The sequence below is a fragment of the Dasypus novemcinctus genome, chromosome 11, assembly GCF_030445035.2.
Source record: "Dasypus novemcinctus isolate mDasNov1 chromosome 11, mDasNov1.1.hap2, whole genome shotgun sequence".
Taxonomy (NCBI): Eukaryota; Metazoa; Chordata; class Mammalia; order Cingulata; family Dasypodidae; genus Dasypus; species Dasypus novemcinctus.
Genome location: NC_080683.1, coordinates 57411328 through 57428246, shown reverse-complemented (window position 1 = coordinate 57428246; position 16919 = coordinate 57411328). Strand labels below are relative to the sequence as shown.

The 16919-nt window shown below is 43.1% G+C and overlaps 1 protein-coding gene across 2 annotated transcripts in view; it reads right to left on the bottom strand.

The window, feature by feature from the left end:
* MRAP2 (melanocortin 2 receptor accessory protein 2) overlaps positions 1 to 15781 on the bottom strand; it is a 69088-nt gene extending 53307 nt beyond the window's left edge. The window contains exon 1 of one of the 2 annotated variants that reach the window (XM_058307105.1): positions 15529 to 15781. The gene's annotated coding sequence lies outside the window, so the exon portion shown is untranslated. The remainder of the gene's footprint in view (positions 1 to 15528) is intronic. The other variant, XM_058307106.1, reaches the window with a different exon arrangement.
* Positions 15782 to 16919: the final 1138 nt, after the last annotated feature.

The following is a 16919-nucleotide window of genomic DNA, read 5'->3' as shown; positions in this document are numbered from 1 at the left end:
TAGAATGACTTATTTTATATCCACCATTCTTATTGTAACCAAAAACATGTTTTTGAAAAGAAAAACATTTTCAAAATACCATGAATCTATCCCACTATTGCATCTTTAACAAACACATTTAGTACATTCTCATAAACATGCCCTTCAAGGAGAAAGATCACTAGGGTTAAACAAGCTATAATTAATATGAGTCAATTCAGTCCAACAAGGACTTTTTAAAACACTTGCTATATATAAGCTTGACCATGAAAGATTTAGCAGAGGTCTAAAATTCAAGGCCTGTGCCCTCAGAGAATTCAGGCTTGTGTTTGGAACCATTCTCTCCAACAAACCTCCCCCTCTCAAATATACAGAGAGTCACATGGACACACACTCAAACACACATGTGCACTGAGGTGAAGGGGCAATGCAAAAGCCTGATGACTCAAACAGACAACAGATATAACAGGGCCATTAAAAAAGGAAGGGATGGCGGCAGACTTGGCCCAGTGGTTGGGGCGTCCATCTGCCACATGGGAGGTTCACAGTTTGGACCCCGGGCCTCCTTGACCCGGAGCCCCACACGCAAGGAGCGCACCCCATGAGGAGAGCCGCCCAGCGCGAAGGAGGGTGCAGCCTGCCCAGGGGTGGCGCCGCACACACGGAGAGCTGACACAAGATGACGCAGCAAGGAGAAACACAGATTCCCATGCCACTGACAACAGAAGCGGACAAAGAGGGCACAGCGAGTTGACACAGGGAACAGACAACTGGGATGGGGGGGAAGGGGAGAGAAATAAATAAAAATAAATAAATCTTTTTAAAAAAAAAGGAAGGGCTCATTATGTCACAGAAAATGGGTTGGGGTGGGAGAGGAATAGAAGAATCAAGGAGACTTCATGTAGGAAGCTGGTCCCTCAAAAACAGTCCTCTGAGGAGAGGGGCAAGATGGCAGCAGAGTAAGGCACTCCAAGAGTCAGCTCATCCTACAGGACAGTTAGTAATCAGCCAAGCTATATAAATCACTTATTTGGGGGTCCCAGGAGACCAAAAGAGCATCCTGCAACATCTCTGGAAGAACAGAAGGAGACTGCCCACCCGCAGATTCCTGAGTAGAGCACTCCATGCCATGGAGACTGGAACACATCCTCCACTGATAGCACGAGCCACCTCCAGAGCTATTCCCTGGCTGGAGTTGAAAGCCCCATTTCCCAAAAACGGGGGAAGAAGAGAAGGTTGGGCACTGATATCAGCTACTGATTAGTAAATTGGGCTGGCTAAAGTCCAGTTCTAAGAACGGCTGAAGTTTGAACCTGTCCAAGTTGGAAAGAAGCCGGTAGCCTCCATTTTAACTCAGACCCTGGCATGAGGAGAAGTAGGGCTGATTGAAAACCACAGTGACAGAAGGGGCCAACTTCTTTCCCCTTAGGTTGGATTGTAGCCCTAGCCTAGGGTCCAACCCCACCTTTGGCAGGGAGGAACCTGCAGATTCTCTGGGCAACAGTAGGTGCTCTCAGCCTGCACAAACAGGATTTCTGGGCACAACACTAGCTCTATCCCTGCTTCTGACAGGGCAGGAGGAGGGACAGTGTTCCCTCAGACTCTCTGTGAAACTTTCAGACCACACAGACTAGAGTGTTGGGCACTCCTGTTGATCCATCCTCACCCCTAATAGAGCAGGAGGAGGGACATTGCTCCCCTACCACTCCAGGCAACTGCAGTTGCTTTTGCCCTAAATGGACTAGGTTCCATTCCCATCCCTGGCAGGGGAGGGGGGACTTTTGATTCACATGGCTTAGTGTGCTACCCATGCCTGCAGCTCCATCCCCACAACAGGCAGGGAAGGAAGGGGTGTGTTGCTTCATCAGTCTCCCTAGGCAAGACCCAATGGTCTTGGCCTGTATGGCTCAGGATACTGCATGTGGCTGTTGCACCATCCCTGGCAGGGGAGAAAGGTGGGAGAAGATTCATCATTCCTGGGGCAATGTGGGCAACTTCAACTTCCACAGATCATAGTACCAACTGCACATTCAGTTTCTATTCTACAACAGCAAGGGAGAAAGGGCAAGGCAGATGAAAAAGAGCAGAAAAAATTCAGATTGGCTAAACATGAGCCACTCCAAAGTTCCAAATTAAGTGAACTAAGTATCAGAGAGGGGCTCCAGAACAAAACTAATCAAATAGAAAGCTCTAGACTAAAGAGAGAAACTGAGCATAGAATACATTTAGTAAATCAGATGCTGAGGCACAAACAAAAAATTACAATACATACCAAGAAGCAGGAAGCTATGGTCCAGTCAAAAGATCAAACTAAGCCTCCATTCATGCTACTTTACTGGAATTGTAGTTGGTGTTGGTGTTTAAGATATATTTAGGGGATTTGAATCTCTGGACTGACAATATGATAGCCAGGCCCTGAACCCCAACAGACTTCAGCTCCTACAATCTGATTTATTGGACTCACCTCACTCAGCTAAGATGGAGTTGAAGAAGGACAACCACCACACCATGGAGTCTAGAGGGCCTACAACTGAAAGCAAGAGGATTGCATCCAGTATCCATGTGGAATCTGAGCCTCCTCTTGACATAGAGGTGCAACGGACATAACCAATCCAAGGTCCACAGAGAAAAGGTGGCATTGGCGTGGGAAAAGTGGACATGGTGGCTGATGGGTATGGGGAATGGCAGGAAGAGATGAGAGGTGGAGGCGCCTTTGGGACTTAGAGTTGCCCTTAGATGGTGCTTCAGGGGCAATCACCGGACATTGTAAATCCTCCCAGGACCCACTGGATGGAATGTGGGAGAGTATGGGCCATGATGTAGACCATTGACCATGGGGTGCAGAGATGCCCAGAGATGTACTTACCAGGTGCAATGGATGAGTCATGATGATGTGAGTGAGGGTTGCTGGGGGGGGGGAGTGGTGGGGTGGGGGTGGTAGAGTTAAATGGGACCTCATATTTTTTTAATGTAATATTTTTTACAAAATCAATTAAAAAAAAAAGTTTTACTTAAAAAAAAAAAAAACTAAGCCTCCAGATGATGTAAAGGAGTTGAGACAAATAATCACAGATGTTCAAACAAATCTCCTTAATAAATTCAATGAGATTGCTAAAGAGATTAAGGACATCAAGAAGACACTAGGTGGGCACTAAGAAGAATTTGAAGACATACAAAGAAAAAATAGTAGATCTTATGGGATTGAAAGTCACAATAAATGAAATTAAAAATACTTGGGAGGCATATAATAGCAGATTTGAAAAGACAGAAGAAAGGATCAGTGAGCCTGAAGACAGTTCCTCTGAAAGTGAATACAAAAGAATAGATAAAGAAAAGAATGAAAAAAATTGAACAGGATCTCGGGGAACCAAATGATAGCAAGAGATGTGCAAACATACATGTCATGAATGTCCCAGGTGGAGAAGAGAAAGGAAAAGGAGCAGAAGAAATAGAAGACCTCAACAAACCAATCACAAGCAAAGACATTGAAACAGTCATCCAACAATTCTCCAAAATGTAAAGCCCAGGACCAGATGCTTTCACAGGTGAATTATACTAAGTATTCAAAGAAGGTTTAATACCAAACTCTTCCAAAAAATTGAACAGGAAAAAATACTACCAAACTCATTCTATGAAGTCAATATTACCCTAATACCAAAGCCAGGTAAAGATATTATTAAAATGTTAAAATTACAGATCCATTTCCCTAATGAATATGAATGCAAAAATACTCAACAACATATCTGTTAATTGAATACAACAACACATTAAAAGAATTAGTCATCATGATCAAGTGAATTTTATCCCAGGCAAGCAAGGGTGGTTCAACATAAGAAAATCAATCAGCATAATGCACCACATTAACAAATTAAAGAAGAAAAATCACAAGATCATCTCAATTGATGCAGAAAAGGCATTTGATAAAATCCAGTATCCTTTCTTGATAAAAACACTCCAAAAACTAGGAATGAAAGGAAACTTTTTCTACATGACAAAGGGCATATATAAAAAACCCAAACCTAACACAATACTCAGTGGTGAAAGACTGAAATCTTTCCCATTGGGAAAAAGACAAGGATGCCCACTGTTACCACTGTTGTTCAATATAGTTCTAGAGGTTCTAGCTAGAGCAGTCAGGCAAGAAAAAGAAATAAAAGGCATCCCACTGGAAAGGAAGAAGTAAAGCTTTCACTGTTTGCAGATGACATGATCCTATATCTAGAAAGTTCCAAAAAATCTACAACAAAGCTCCTAGAGCTAATAAATTCAGCTGAGTGGCAGGATACAAGATCAATATGCAAAAATCAGTAGTGTTTTATATACTAGTAATGAGCAATCTGAGGAGAAAGTCAGGAAAAATTCCATTTATAATAGTGACAAAAAGAATCAAATATTTGTAACAAACTTAACCGAGGACATAAAACACTTGTATTCAGAAAACTACAATGTATTACTTAAAGAAATCAGAGAAGACCTAAATAAATGGAAAAACCATCTGTGTTCATGGATGGGAAGACTAAATATCATTAAGATGTCAATTGTACCCAAATTGATACACAAATTCAATGCAATCCATTGAATGCATTGAATGCAAATTCTAAGAGCCTTTTTTAAAGAAAGGGAAAAACCAATTATCAAATTTGTTTGGAAGGGTAAGGGGCTCTGAATAGAGAGAAACATTTTAAAAATGAAGAACAAAGTTGGAGGACTCTCAGAGGTAAAAACAGTATGGTATTGACATAAAGATAAACATATAGATCAATGAAACTGAATTGATGGTTCAGAAATAGACCCTTACATCTACAGTCAAGTGATTTTTGACAAGGCTGTCAAACCCAACCAGCTGTATCAGAACAGTCTATTCAACAAATGGTGGTGGGAGAACTGGATACCTATATCCAAAAGAAAGAAAGAGGACCTCCTCTTTCACACTATATACAAAAATTAACTACAAATGGATCAAGGACCTAAATATAGAAGGTACAACCATAAAACTCCCAGAAGAAAATGTAGGAAAACATCTTCAAGACCTGTTGGTAGGTGGGGGCTTCTTAAACCTTACACCAAAAGCCTGAGCAACAAAAGAAAACATGGATAAATGGGACCTCCTCAAACTTAAACATTTCTGAATTTCAAAGGACTTCATCAAGAAGGTGAAAAGTCAGACCAGTCAATGGGAGAAAATATTTGGAAATTACATATCTAATAAGGGTTCAATTTCCATGCTATTTTAGATCATATAACTCAGCAAAAAAAAAAGCCAGCAATCCAATTTTTAAAAAGGCAAAAGACTTAGACATTTTTCCCAAGAGGAAATACAAATGGTGAAAAAGCACATGAAAAAATATTCAATATCGCTAGCTATTAGGGAAATGCAAATCAAAACTACAATGGGATACCATCTCACACCTCATAGAATGGCCATTATTAAACAAACAAACAAAAAGAACAAGTGCTGGAAAAGATGTGGAGAAATAACAACTCCTTCACTGTTGGTGGGAATGTAGGATGATGCACACTCCGTGGAAGACAGTTTGGCAGTTAGAGCTGCTGTATGATCCAACAATCCCTCTAAGAGGAATATATCCAGAAGACCTGAAAACAATGGCATGAAAAGACATTTGCACACAATGTTCAAAGCAGTATTTTTAACAACTGTTAAAAGATGGAAATAACCCAAGTGTCCATCAGCCAATGAATGAATAAACACAATGTGGTATATGCATACAATGAAATACTATGCTATTGTAAGAACAATGGAAATTGGGACACCTATGATAACACTGATGAACCTTGAGGACATTATGCTAAGGGAATAAGCCAGATACAAAAGGACAAATATCGCATGGTCTCATTAATATGAACTAAACACATGGAGTTAAATTCTAGACTATAAGTTACTACAAGATAGGATGAGGCCTGAGGAGGGGTACTGACGTTTAATGTACGTAGGATTTCCAATTAACTTGACTGTAAAAGTGTGGAAATGGATAGACTTGAAGGTAACACATTATAGTGTTTATAACTAATATGTCTGATTTATAAATGGGATCGTGGCTGAAAGGAGTAGTCTAGCAATTTAAATGTCGATTGAAAGAAAGCTAGAGAATAATCTAGGGACTAAATAACATAGTGAACCCAGAGGTGGGTTAGTAATACAAATACAGGTATGTTCTTCTAGTTAAAAGAACATATATTTGTCACTATTACAAGGTAGGAACATATATATGTCACTATTACAAGGTAGTAAGAATATAGTGATGAATGGGAAAAATACAATTAATATAATTTATGGACTATAGTTAACAGCAATATTGTAACATTCTTGCATCAATGTCAGAGAAGGTGCTATAGCAATGCTAAAGGTCAGTAACAGGGAGTATGTGATTTTTTCTCTTGGACTAAGAGCCACGGAGTGTACACTTTGGATAGAATATATAAGGATGTGACTATATAACACAGTGAACCATGTTGTAGAAGATGGACTGTGGTTAACTGTATAAATATGAGAGTGTTCGCTCATGAACCATAATAAATGTACAGTACTAATATATGCTGCTAATGATAGGGGATTTATGGAAAAAATATACCAAGTGTACACCATGGACCACACTTAGTGGTAATAGGCTGATCATGTTCTTTCATAATCTGCAACAAATGTTCCACAATATTGTAAGGTATTGGAGGTTGGGTTATGTACAGGAATCTGCATATTATGCATGATTGTTTTGTAAGCTCACAATTTCTCTAATTTAAAAAAATGGAAAAAAGAGAAAGGAAATAAATTTTAAAAGAAAGCAAATGAAAAAAATAAGTCCTCTGAGGCTCCCCCCACACTGCCCCTGCCGACAAGAACTACCACCACCATCCTTCCAGGCCAGGCTCAGTCACTGTCCCCTGCATGAAATCCTGTCCAACTACATCAGCCCACAAAGACCTCTCCCTTATCCCATCAGATGGGATCTGATTTTCTCATTTTATTAATGAGTAGAATATAAATCAGACTCTCTAAAAGTAAGACCTTGCCACTCACTGAATCTTCACATTGATTTATATAGCTGCTATTACAAAACATCACAGCCAAGTGGATCAAAACTTCAGTTAGACTATTTTAGCAGTACTAGGGGATCAAAACCCTTTAAATTTTAATTAATGGAGTTTCTGAAACATTTGGCATGATACAAGTAAGGGAAGTGAGACCAGTCATCCTTTACATCACTTTAAGGATAATTTGCCAAACAAGTCTACTTTGTATTTATTGCTCATGGTATTGTTGTGGAATTTAAGAGAAGTTCAATTATTTGAGTATAGAGAGGCCAGGACTCAGGAATGATTTTGAGAAGGAAAAAATGGTTTATTGACGGCCGGCCGGACTCGGGAGCTTTCAGTTTGAATCCCGAGCCCGGAACAAGATTTTCAAACGTCTTTTATACAGAGAGGAAAGGCCAAATGGTCCCTTTGTTTCAGTTCTCAATAGGCTTCAATTAGCATATATCTCTTTCACATCTTAGGTAAGCTTTTAGCAAGGACTCCAGACATTTTAGATAAGCCTTGGTTTTTGCATTTCCCCTAAATACTTAAAGTTTATAGCCCTTGCTTTGTTAAACATTTCCTGGGACTGGAGCCTGCTGTCACCGTCCCTAAGGGCAGGACTGCAGCCTCTTACCGTTCCACACCCACAAGTCAAATAACTTAGTTATCTCTGAAGAGACAAAGAGCCTTCCACCCATAGCCCACATCAGTATCTGTCTCCAAGCAGCACACACTGTTCCTTAAAGCCCTGAGCTGAATCGTTCCTTTGACAAGCAAGCCAAGAGAAGAGAGGACCAGGTATTTTGATCTCTTGATCCACAGAAAAGGCAGTTTAAACTCAAGCAAAGATTTATTTAAGAGCTTGAGGCAGATGTAAAAGAAACACTAAACTTCTGAATAGTTAGCTTATCCTCCTAGGTCTGGGATTCTTAAGCCAGGGGACCTATCCCATCTAGTCTACCTATCCTGCCCACTGCCTCCATGTTAATATAATACTTGTTTATAACAAAACCAGAGCTTGCAGATGGCAGGATCAGCATGGGCTTCAGGCATCCTGCAGGCTCCTCAACTTGCAGGGAAAAGCCCAGCCAAAAGAGAGCAGGAGAGAGGTTTTATTATGTGAGGGGGCAAAAACAGAGCCCCCCCCCCCCTTGTCTAGGTCTAGGGAGTGGTCATATAGCCCTCAAAGTGTCTGGACACACTGGTTCATCTTGCAGCACCAATTTTCCTAGAAGGTTTAGATATAAAATAAGCTCAGATATTTACAGAGTAAACTGCAAGTATCAAATAAATGTTCAAAATAAACTTATACTTGCTTCTGGCACCCTTAGCCTCTGCTCCAGATTCCCAGAAATATGGGTTTACCCTCCTTCTCATTGGGGTAATTTAGTGGAAATTTTAAAGAAGCACTGGTAAAAATATGATGTAGGTTTAATGACACAGGTTACAGATCTTTATTTTCAATTTTTTTTCTTTCACTTCTTTCCTTTTTTTTCACACAAGAGAGAACTATATTTTTGGAACAATCTACCCAGTGGTTTGTAGAAAGACAGTAATGTTTACATGCACACCTCTCACTCATCTCATTATTCTTTCTTGATCAACCAGGAAACTTCAGAGCCAACGCACAGAAAGCCACCTCCCCTGGCTTGCTCTGCCTGTCTTTGCACTATTGTTTTTGCTGTCACCAAGAAAATGCATGCGGCAAACAAATGTACCTTTGAGGGGAATCATTAATTGAAGCTTATAAATCGCTTTCACTTGAAGAGTTACGAAATTTTACTTGTGCTCTCCAACCAAGCAAAAATTGCGTAGATCTTGCTAACAGAAATGAGCAACAATTAAATCCAGATTCTAACATCTACGATTTTAACATCTTAAAAAGAGATTCTCAACTTCAGCTTCTGTACTTCATATCTTAGCAACACTATAATGGATTGAAGAAACACACCTGCAAGGAAGTAGAAGCAAAAACAGAAGCTTTCTTCCCTTTCCAATGGGACTGAGCACTTATACTGTATACCAGTCAAGGAAAAACACAGAACTTCACACCCTGAAGCAAGCCAAAGATAACATGGTAATCTTGTTCCTGATTGTTGGTCCCCCAAACAATAAAACCTTGAACATGTCCCATAAGCCTGGACTACCTTGCAAAAAAAATTTTTTTTTTACTTCTGGTTGTTTCCTAAGCTGATGAAGGAAAGAAGTCATAACTTTTTAGAATATGATAATCACGTGAGAATGTTGTTTTCCACTATGAACGGACTACTTTGAACCTGAGAACATTGGTAATTTTGTGAGGGTTTTTTCCTTCAAGTATTTATATTGTGTTTTTATTTGATGAAACAGCCTTCCAAATCCTACTTCCTTGTACTCTTAGCAAATAAACGTTTTCTTTCCTTTTCTAAATAGCCCTGCCTCTAACTCTTCGTTTGTTAGAAATAAATGTACCACCAAGCGAACAGATTGCTGTTCTTTATCAATTCACCCCTAACATATATAACCCATACTCTGAACTAGTACAACTTGGGGAAACTTGAAGTGGCCAAGAGGTTCACAATTTAAGGAAAGGTTCTCAAATATCTATTTGGGAATTTCCATGTTAAGGTCAAGCACTTCCCTCTGGAATTTCACATAACTTGCATGTGGTTGCCTTAGTCAAAACTTTAATTAATACCTTATACTAAATAAAAACCTCCATTTAACACCTTCTAAGATATATCTTCTATGCTAATGCTTCCTATATTTAGGAAAGACTATCAATTTCCAATTATTTTTGAAGGACTTTTTACTCATATACGTAAAAGAGTTGAATTTGAGCACTGGAAAGAAAAACTGGGGACATAAAATTCAACACCCCCCTCACCCAGTGGGGAAATCCTCTCCACAGTCTGACAGAAGACCATCCAGCATCAGCTTGACCTGGTCCTAATGCTGCCCCTGGGAGCAAACGCACTTCTCCTTCCCCAATATCTGAGGACTGGTCTCATCCTCTACCAAGGCCCCTGTCCGCCTGGTTTAAGTCCCCTTTCCCTCCTGGCCTGGTGTCCAGACCCTCATCATCCAGACCACCCTCCTCTGGATACCCTGAGTTTGGTCACTGTTCCCTACAAAAGGGCGACCAGAATGGAATGCTGCGTAGAATGTCCTTTGATCCAAATGCTATAGGGAGAAAGCAGAAAGGAGTTTCCTACCTGCTAAAACAAATACCACATACTTGAAAAAGGAATTGATCGGCTCATGGTTTCAGAGGCTAGCAGCCTTGCCTTCTACTGGGTGGGTATCTTCTGGCTGACCGGCACTTTGGGGGATCCTTGGCTTTTCCATCTCATGGCAACACACATGGCGGCATCTTCTCCTTTCTCTTCCGGGTTTCACTGATTTCCAGCCTCTGCCTGCTCCTTGTGGTTTTCAACCCCCTTTCTCTTCTGGGTTTCACTGATTTCCAGCCTCTGGCTGCTCCTTGTGGTTTTCAACCATACTGAAGTAAGGCCCACCTTCATGCAGTTTGGACACACCTTAACTGATGACATCTTCAAATGTCCTGTTTACAAATGGGTTCACACACTCAGGACCAGGGGTTGGGACCTGAACATGCCTTTTGCGGGGGACGTGATTCAGTCCCCAACAGAGTGTTTAAGAGCCCACGCTTAATCCCAGCTCTAGTACATTTACTTGCTATATGACTTTGCCAAGTGACTTAATCTGTCACTCAGCTTCTTCATCAGCTAAATTGGAATGTAATCATTAAGGTCCCCATCACTTAGGCTTGCTACAAGGGCTGAGTTTTTGAAGCACTCACAACTATGCCTGCCACAAAATAAACCCCTTACAAATGTTTGTTACAAAAAGGCATGTCTTTATCAATGCAACCCTAGTTTTGTTTTTGAGCAGCACTTCACATTATGGTTCATTCAGGACTAGTGTTTCCCTGAAACCTCCAAGCTTTTTCTTTTACTTCAACTGTTGGTCAGTAAGGCCACTCCATCCTTTAGATTTTTCATACACTCTTTGAGCCTAAATGTGGTTTAATCCTTTAACCCCACTGTGAACCCAACATGCTAGCATTACATTTCTTGCAGATATAAAATGATTTTCATAGATTATCCCTCCCTGATTTGTGGTTGCTATCACTCTAATCAATGTCTCCTCTTTGTCTTTCTTCTGTCTGATACCAAAGGGAAGAGCAGGAACAGGGGACAGAGAGCCCTGTTATATGTATACAAGCCATACCCTTTCCCCTTCATTATCCTGAGGATTCAGCTAAAGGGGTACTGATGCAAAATACCAGAAATTGGTTGGTTTTTATAAAGGGTATTTATTTGGGGTAGGCACTTACAGATAACAGGCCATAAAGCATAAGTTACTCTAGAAAAGGACCTTGAATAAAAGGGTCAACTCGGACCAGCAGAATATCTCAGTCTACATATAATACCAGGAGTTAAAAATGCTTTTTGACCTGAAGAAAAGGGGGAAATGGAAAGGACAAATGAGTTTATATGGCTATGAGTCTCCAAAAAGAGCCAGGAGGTTATCAGAGGGGTCGCCCTTATGCACACCTCAGCAGAGTCCCAGAGACAGGTAAACAACCTGAGATACAACCTCAGGTATTGGTTCTTCTGCAGGCTACAGAGACCCACAGGTTCTATGGGCATGGCAGATGGAGTTCAGTGCCATGTCAGTTGGCCCTACTTTGGAATTTGTGTTTCTGTATGATGGAGCTGGACTCAGATGTGATCTTTGTCCACAAGCCTCTCCTGTTACTTTTACTGGATCTGTAGCTGATGCTGGGGTTTAGTGTCTACCCAGGCGACCTGAATCTCTGGACTGACCATGTTATAGCCAGACCCTGAGCCTCAACAGACTTGCAACTCTTACACTCTGGTTTATTGGACTTACTCCACTCAGCTAACATGGAGGTGAAGAAGGTCAACCACCACACCAGGGAGCCAAGAGTGCCTACAACTGAAAGCAGGAGAATTGCATCCAGCATCCATGTGGAATCTAAGTCCCCTCTTGATATAGATGTGGAGTGAGTGGACACAACCATTCCTGGGTCCACAGTATGGAGGAATAGAGTATGGATTAGAGTGGACTTACTGATATTCTATTCATAAACTATTGTGATTAGTAATCGAAGAAAATGTGGCACTGGTGTGGAGAAAGTGGCCATGGTGGCTGCTGGGGGGTAGGGAGTGGGAGGAAGAGGTGAGATGTGGGGGCATTTTCGGGACTTGGAGTTGTCCTGGGTGGTGCTGCAGGGACAGTTACCGGACATTGTATGTCCTCCCATGGCCCACTCCATGGAATGTGGGAGAGTGTGGGCTATGGTGTGCACCATTGACCATGAGGTGCAGCAGTGCTCGGAGATGTATTCACCAAATGCAATGAATGTCTCATGATGATGGAGGAGATTGTTGTTATGGGGAGAGAAGTGGGGTGAGGGGGGTGGGGGGTATATGGGGATCTCATATTTTTTGAATGTAATTAAGAAAATAAAGACAAAAAAAAAGGCATAAGTTACTTCCCTCATTAAAGTCTATTTTCACATGTTGGAGCAAGATGACTGCCGACATCTGTGAGGGTTCAGACTTCCTGGGTTCCTCCCTTCCAGGGTCTTGTTTCTCTCTGGGTTCAGGGTTCCTCTCTTCCCAGGGCTTGCTTCTTCCTGGGCTCAGGGTTCCTCTCTTCCTGGGGCTTGCTTCTCTTTCCTCTGTGTGCTTACTTCCGGGGCTCCAGCTTAAGATTTTAGCACCAAACTCCAACATCAAAACTCCAACATCAAAAACCCTCAACTCTGGGTTGAGCAGCTGTGTGTCAATCAGTTGGGCTCCCATCTACCATATGGGAGGTCCTGGGTTCATATCCCGGGGCCTCCTTGTGAAGGTAGGCTCACCTGTACACTGCAGAGTGCCACCTGGCCCACAGACACCATGCAGGACCTCCCGGCCACCGAGAGCCAACTCAGCAAGTTGGCACAACAACAAAAAAAGGGAGATAAGCAAACACACAGAAGAGTGCAAAGCGAATGGACACAGAGAGCAGACAGCAAAAGCAAGCTGCAAGTGGGGAGGGGAAATGAAATAAATAAATACAGACACAGAGGAACACATAGCAAATGGACACAGAGAGCAGACAGCATGCAAAAAGCCATGGCGGGGGGTGGGGAGAATTAAAAAAAACAAAACAAAACCCTTAACTCTGTCCTTTGCCATGTTTTTTATCTGTGAGTTCCCACCCACCAAGGGGTGGGGACTCAGCACCCTAATGATCTGGCCCAATCAAAGCCCTAATCATAACTTAATCATGCCCAGGTACAGATCAGATTATAAACATAATCCAATATCTAATTTTGGAATTCATAACCATATCAAACTGCTACATACAGTATGTGACCTTGTGAAACGCCTCTGCAAAAGCAGGATATACTGTAGACTGTCCACTGAGGGAGGTGGGGGTTAATGACTGACTTATTTCTAGCTCCCAAGCTTTGAAAACCTCTGTTTATAAAATGAGAATAACAGTAGCCAACTTGCTGTGAGGACTAAAGGGGACTGTGTATCAGAAAGTACCTAACCACACTGCTGACACACCACAGGCATACAAAGGTAAAAAGAAATATAAGATTCAGAGCTGAATTCTGATTAATGAAATACCCCAGCCTCTAGGAGCCTAGAGAAATGAGGAGAGGGGAGGTTATACTTTCTGGAATGTGCTGATGATGTAATTTTCAAGATATTATAAAAAAGTGGTGAGCACCTCTGTGAGCAGAGTGGGGTTCCCCTGGAAGGATCAGCGGGGTCACCTGAGGCTAGGTATACAAGTCCATGCAAAGGTGGCAGGATAAACAACCCAGAACAACACACACATATCACTAAACAATACTTACACTTGCACATGGAATGCACTCTATTAGCTTCTCTTCCCTTCTACCAAATTTCACTTTTTAAAATATGTTGGTCACAACTCACTAAACTGATATCATGATCCTAATAAGTCATCAAGCCATGTGAAAAACATGGGATATGGCATTCCCTAATCTACAGCCCACTAGATAGCTAGAATGGGGAAAGAAGTTAGTGTGGCATAAATTTCCTTTGTATATCCTTTCCTGGATGGTCTTGAGCTATCTTTCAGAAATTGCTCTGGAATGATGCCAAGATTCAATAGTTCCTTTTGAAAAGTCTCCCAGCTCTGTTCTCTTACCTTCTCAGTGCTGTCAGTGACTCCTTGCCCTGATCTAGGATGCCAACTATTTGTACCTTGAACAATCCAGTCTGGTTTCAGGAGGCAAGACCCTCTTAATGGCATTTGGGCTGCCTTGCTCATTTTGAAAAGAAAGAAAGAAACTGGGAACAATTTTGCCTTCAGTCACCTGTTACTATCTCCTCATTTTCCATAAACACTGGATGATCTTCCTGACTGGAACAAGACTCCTTGTTATGCCCGCCCCCCCTCACTGTGGCCTTTCGCCTTCTGGACCTTCCTTGCAGGCCCAGGCCACTTTCCTGAATCCAGTGCTCAGTGATGCACCTCATGGGGTGTACCTAAAGCACTCTGGGCTCACAGACCCCCGGCTCCCCATTATTAACTGGGGGGGTCAATGTGGAAAATTTATTTAATATCTTAAATTAATTTTGTTCATTCATAAACTGGAAATACTACTACCCACCTCTGGGTTTTTAATGAGAATTAATGTATATGGGGAGTCCCCTTCTCTTCTCTGGAGAAGCATGGGCAAGCTCCCCCAAGATTCCTCTCCCTTCTGGTACACCACTGAGGGTTTCAGTGTTGCCAGATTAAATCCAGAGGCACGTCTGGGGTTCCTCATGTCTTTAAGTGCTGTGGAAGCCCCAAAGCCCCAAACACAGGTCTCTCATAAGGCTGATCTTTCCCTGCCTCAATTAATTACAAAGGATGGAAAATGGGAGGGGAGAGAGGAATGAAACCGCAATTTCTCTCTATTCAGAAAGAGGCGCTGCAGGCAAGCTCTCCAATCCAAACAAGATGAATTAACCTTCGGTCCAAGGTTCATTCTGAGAACCCTGCCTACCGCAGGGAATGGGGGTGTGGGGATGGGCACACGGGGGCCAAGGACGAAGCATTTCTCCTGGAGGAGTAGAGTGCCCACGCCCTGTAAGGCTCTCCACAGGTGCAGAGAGCCGCAGTGGCGGGCAGGCCTGAGCGAGAAAAGTTTTCTCACCAGCGAGAGAGGGCGTGACCCGGCCGCAAGGCGGAGCAGAGGGGAGCAAGCCCACCCAAGCCCGCAGCGCTGCCGCTCTTAGCCCTTCCAGACGCTGGTCGGCCGTCTGGACACACGGACATCAGCGGGCTGTGGAGAAGGTTTTACACATGGGTGTACTCTGTGGGGTCCAAATTCGTCTCCTGGGCACCCTCAAATTCCGGTTTTCTCCCCTTATAGCCTCATCTTCAAAACACTCCGAAACTAAAAACCACCCCCAAACCAAGCAATCCTTACTGCCCTCGCCGTTGCCTGACGCGCCCCGCGGCCCGTACCCGGCTGTGCTTGCCACTGGGCGCCCTATCCCGCGCGCGTTACCGGCTGACGCCCGGATCCGCGGGCTGGACCCCGGTGGCTGGCGGCTCCTCCGAGGTGTGTGAGCGCCGCCGCCGCCTCTGGCCACCAGGTCTCGGCGAGTGTCTCCCGGAGCGGCTGTGCGGCAGAGACGCGCGCTCCCGACCTGCGGCGGAGCGGGCGCGGCGCAGCGCGGGGCTCGGGGCCGCCGGCTGGAGCGCTGGGAGCCGCCTCCGGAATGAGACGGCGCCCAGACCAGCAGGAGGTGAGCTTGCAGAACCGTTGCCTGCTCACGCTGTCAGATCCGAGTCCGGATAAGAGCCTGCCCCAGGAAAGGGAAAAGGAATCAGAATTATCCCCCAGACCCGACTCTGCACAGGGTCCGGCTAGACAATTTTGGGTAACAGGAGCTCATGAGGGAGGGGGTTAATGAAATTGAGGTATATTAAATTCCTCTGCATTGGGTTCAGGTTCAATAAGGCCAGGGCCCCCCAACACGTGCTGCATAAATTGCTTTCTTGATTTCTAGTTCCTCCTTCTGCCTACTGCAGGCAGTCAAATGTCCCCCAAACAGGGCCCGAGAGGGAGGGGACTCAGCCAGGAGTCGGTTCACGTTTGTAGGCTCTAGCTTACTCCTTCTGCCTTCCAGCAGGTATTTAGTGAGTCCATATTCTATGCCAGGCACTGGTCTGGGTGCTGGGAATAGAGCCTCCTGGAATTTATATTCTAGGGGAGAGCCAGGCAATAAACATATCAAGTTAATAAAATATGCACTGTGTGAGATAGTGATAAGTACTGTGGAGAAAAAAAACAGGAAAAGGAATAGAGAATGTTGAGGATGGGGAACATGCAGTTTTAAAGGGGTGATGGCTTCTTAGTGAAGATGGCATTTGATAAAGTCAAGGAGGTAAGAGTGTAAGTCATGCTGGTACCCAGGGAGGAAGCACTTGCCGTGTGCCAGGTGCTGAGATGTTCCTTCCTGTGTGTGGGTCTTTTCTTTTACTGCTCACATGCACCATATCAGGCAGGTAGAGTAATACTATTTCCATTTATGGATAAGAAAACTGTAGCATAGGGAGGTTAAATGAATTGCACAATATCACATATTAGTCAATGGAGGAGATGCTTTCACACTCAGGAAACTTGTTGCCCCAGACCTTAATTTAACTACGACTAGACTGCAGTGGGGAAAATGCAGTAAGAGGAACACACATGCTAGCTGGTGGTGATGTGACTAACCCAATCTGGTAGTGCAGTAAAAGGATTCCTGGAAATGTCTGATTCACTGATATTTTTTTTTCCGCTTTCACTAACATACCTAAAAACGAATTATTTTGCAAATCATCTTTGCAGTGTGTTCCTCAGCCTCACC